Genomic DNA, 4,237 nt, shown 5'->3' on the forward strand with positions numbered 1-4,237 from the left:
AGGTGAAAGTCACTGACAGCAGAACGTGTGGTAGAAAGCCCAGAGCATTAAGGCAGTGGGAAGATGAGGGCCTGGATTTGTGAAATGGCGACAAAAAGGAAGTGGAAGAGACTCTATTGTGACAATATTTGACCAGTTTGGGCTACTGGTTGGGTTTGAAAGGAGATGTAGGTGCAGCATCAAAAACAAAAAACAACCAACCAACCAACAACAACAAAACCCACATCACATAGAGTTCTCCTATTTGAGTAACAAGAAGAAAAGACTTTTACCAGAAATAAGGAAGGATAATTTTGTAGCAGATTACATTTCAATTTAGACATAAACCATAATTGGTCCACTTAAATGTGGTATTCCGTAGAAAGAAACACAGATTTGGACCCATTAACTCTTAAACCTACTGTGTGAGTTATGTGCTATTTTTATATCATGTTTATAGATGAAAAACAGGTATAAACAAGTTGCATGCTCAAGGTAATTCAGTTATCAGTGGAGCCAGCTTCAGAGAGCCTACTTTTAGCCATTACCTAGAACATCTAATGATTGCACTGTCTTTGCTTATTCAATGGAGAGATTAGGTGATAACGTCACGTCACACCATATTCCCATCATCTTTTATGTGGGCAGAACACAAAGCGTGGTCAGATTTCATAGTGCAAAATGTAGAAAGCTAATTGTATGTTGGTTTCTCTTCTTAGTTTTGCCCATTCAGTGAGTAAAGGAGATGTCCAGTCAATGCCTACTGGTTTTCTTGGTCTCTTTGTTTTGTTGGACTGGGCAATCTGATTTAGGAATTCAAGAACTAGTGCTCACTTTGGCAGCACATATACCAAAACTGGGGCAACACAGAGAAGATTAGCACGGCCCCTGAGCCAAGATGACACTCAGATTCGTGAAGCGTTCCATATTTTTTGTGCTCAATAAATAATTTAAAGCATAAAAAAAGAATGTAAGAAATAAGAGAAACTGGTTTGATGCTCTCTGAACACATAGTTTACTTCGTATTCCAACTTGTGCTAAAAGAAATCGAAGACAGGGTCTTGGTTTTCTGATGCTCAAAAGTAAAGAGGAAAACATATAGACAAATTTGAAACAGCTGGATGTCATGAACTTGAATCTGGAATACTTAACTCTAAGAAATCTTGAATTTAATTATCAGAGCCACAGTATGCCTATAGTAGATTAAAACAAATAAAGAATGGCGTCTCGTTCATTCCTATATTCTAACTTTGGTCTTCTTATCTACTTTTTCTATGGATATGGAATGTAGGTGATTAGGAAAAGAAAGTCCCTTAATCAGAAAATCACAATATCAAAGAAATCAAAATTGTGTCACCACATTTATGAATATATATTGTAGAGTGACTCAACATACACTATGCAATTTGATCTTCGTAGTCACTCTTTCAAGTAGATACAGAATATTTTTTATCATCTCTATTTTAGAAAGGAAGCATAAGAAACTCAACAAATTTAAGGGACTTATCCAGGTTGACAGAGTTATTAAGTTGGATGTCAACCAAATCGTCTGAATCCAGTTCCTATGTTCTTTTGATTCTTAGGGTATTTAATTAAGATAGGCAGCAACAAAACAACCCCCAAATCTCAGCTTACCCCCAAAAGTTTCTCATTCTTGCTTACATGGCCCACATAGTTTCGCAGGGTGTCGTCCACATGGGGACCCTGGCTATAAAGCTTCTGTATCTTGCAGCTACACCATCTGGAACTTGATGTCTCCTGAGTTGCTGAGTCATAGGGAAGAGTACAGAAGGGTCTCACATCAACAATTAAATGCTTCATCATTTCTTCTCGCAGACCATTATCCAAACATAGTCACATGGTAGGAAGTCTCAGCCTTGTGTGAACCCAGAAGGGGAAAAGAATTAGATGTGACTCAGCACTGGAAGTCTTCTGATATGGTGACCTTGGATAACTAATATTCACAGGTAGGAAAATGAGCTTTAAAAACAATAATGAAACAATTTCCCATACCAGGGGTTTCTGCAATTTCTATTTCTATAAATGACAGAATGAAAAAATAATATCCCTTTAAATTAAATCCAAAACACATCATGTATGCTAGCCGCATTTTAAAGTGCCAACAGTCTGAGAGGCAGCCAGCTACAACATTCCTTACACTCTGTGAAAAAAGCAGCCTGTATTGTCCTGATTACTGTCAATTCTTGTTTAGGAACTTAAATCTTAGGGGGATACAACCTAATGTAAAAATGAGAGAAGAAATAAATAAAGCAGCAGATTTGCTTATTAATTATTTTTTTTTCTTCATAGCAAGGCATGAAAAACTCCCAAGATATGCTATATTACTTCACAGAGGTAGAGTTGTGATATGTTTTTTATAGCTAGAGGTCTCTGACAATTATAGGGAAGCATAATCATTCAATATTGCTCTGAACTCAGGAAGCCTGAGAGAATAGCGAGGTAAATGACCAGAGCAATTTTATATCTTAGAAATAAAAGAAACAGCATGATTTAATGGAAAAAAGAGTGAGCTGCTGAGTCAAATGTCCTTGCTTTGGTTTTTGATCATACCATTCATTGAGACTCAAGCTTGTTGACTGCAAAAATGATACAAATATCAACACCTGCCTTACTGGGTAATTGTGAGGAACCAATGGGACAGTCTTTTATGACAGCAGTCTCTAGACTGTAAAGCACTGAAATCAAACTTAGTTGTTACTGAAAATTTGTTGGGTTGATACAGAGGAAATGAAAGACCAAATTCTGTGGCACCTAAGAACCAGGGCTGGGCCATTGAAAATGTAGCCAGAGGAACTTTCTGCTCTCAACTTTCTTCCTTTGCTAACTCTTACTGCTGATGATCTAAGCATGGTATACTCTGTTCTTTCTTCCTCCATGAAGGTACAAGAAACTTAGAGCTCTTTTTATTCTTAGAAACAGTCATCATTTTTAAAGCCTTTTTTTTTTTCTAAATCCATTTTACATGATCAGTAGAAAAGCATGCGTGTAGAAAAAAAAACAAGCCTTAAATTTTCAAGCATGCTGAAAAGATGAATTTTTTTCCTAAAACATTTTCCTATTAACATATTGCATATGATCAGTATAATGAGACTTAATCCACTTAAGCAAGATTGCATATTTGTCTCCAAATAACACATGCCCGTTTACACGAAATATATGTGGATGAAATGCTACAATTTAAACTGTAAATGCTACAATTTAAACTTGTAAAGTTGAACTTGATCAAATAAACGAATACCTTAAATAAGTGAAGAAACTGATCATTAAAATTCAATTTCCACTGGATAAAATGTGTGACCAGTGTTGCAAAGCAATATGCCTATGCTACCGTGGTACTAGTATTTTAGTTCAAGCTAGCGTGTTGAAGACCTGATGTTGAAAAATGGTGCTTTTTGGTTATAGACACTACTTGATATGAACTAATTTCTTCTGAAATATAATCCTCATTTTTAATTTTTTTTCTAGTACCAGAGTTTTAATGTGTCTACATTTAACTGTCTAAGTAACCACAGAGAAATCTCCTGGGAAGAAAGTGCTTCAAAAGCAGGGGCACCTGGGTGGTGCAGTTCAGTGAGCATCCGACTCTAGATTTCAGCTCAGATGGTGATTCTAGGGTTGTGGGACCAGCTCTGATCAGGCTTATGCTGAATGTGGAGCTTGCTGAGATTCTCTCTCTCTCTCTCTCTCTCTTCCCTCCCTCTGCCCCTCTCCCCTGCTCACGCATGTGCTCTCTTCTCTCTCTTAAATAAAATTTAAAAAATTTCAAAAGCAGGTGGTTCCTCATATCTCTACTATACTTATGAATATTTTCTTATAAACAGCCTACTATGGATAAAAACCCAATCTTGCTATATCTCTTCCCTTTCACCTGGATGCATCCATTTATTTATTCTTTTTTTCATTTAACATATATTTGCTGAGAGTTATTATTGACAGGCACACTTTCATGTGCCTGGAATACAGACGGTAAGAACATAGAAGGTGAGTGTGGGTGTGGGGTGCTCTTTAGATTTAATCTCTCTGAGGGTGAAAGTAAGCAGAGACCTGAATCGGTTAGCCATACAGAGTTGGACAAATTTGGAAGCACAAATTGTATTCGTGTCTGGAAGGAGAGCATTGCATACAAAAGCCTAAGGTTATAGAGTATCATTGGTGTTCTTTCCATTTGGGAAAGAAGCACATGTGGCTGCCTTAGCATGAGGAGTTAAAAGAAAAGTCCTTGAAGCTAGATCCTGGA

At 37.0% G+C, this 4,237-nt stretch overlaps 1 non-coding gene across 1 annotated transcript; it reads left to right on the forward strand.

The window, feature by feature from the left end:
• Positions 1-805: 805 nt before the first annotated feature.
• On the forward strand, positions 806-912 carry LOC115515081. The gene has a single exon (XR_003969147.1). It is a non-coding gene; the product is annotated as a U6 spliceosomal RNA (small nuclear RNA).
• The last annotated feature ends 3,325 nt before the right edge of the window (positions 913-4,237 follow it).

The sequence above is a fragment of the Lynx canadensis genome, chromosome B2 (assembly GCF_007474595.2).
Source record: "Lynx canadensis isolate LIC74 chromosome B2, mLynCan4.pri.v2, whole genome shotgun sequence".
In the NCBI taxonomy this organism is placed as follows: domain Eukaryota; kingdom Metazoa; phylum Chordata; class Mammalia; order Carnivora; family Felidae; genus Lynx; species Lynx canadensis.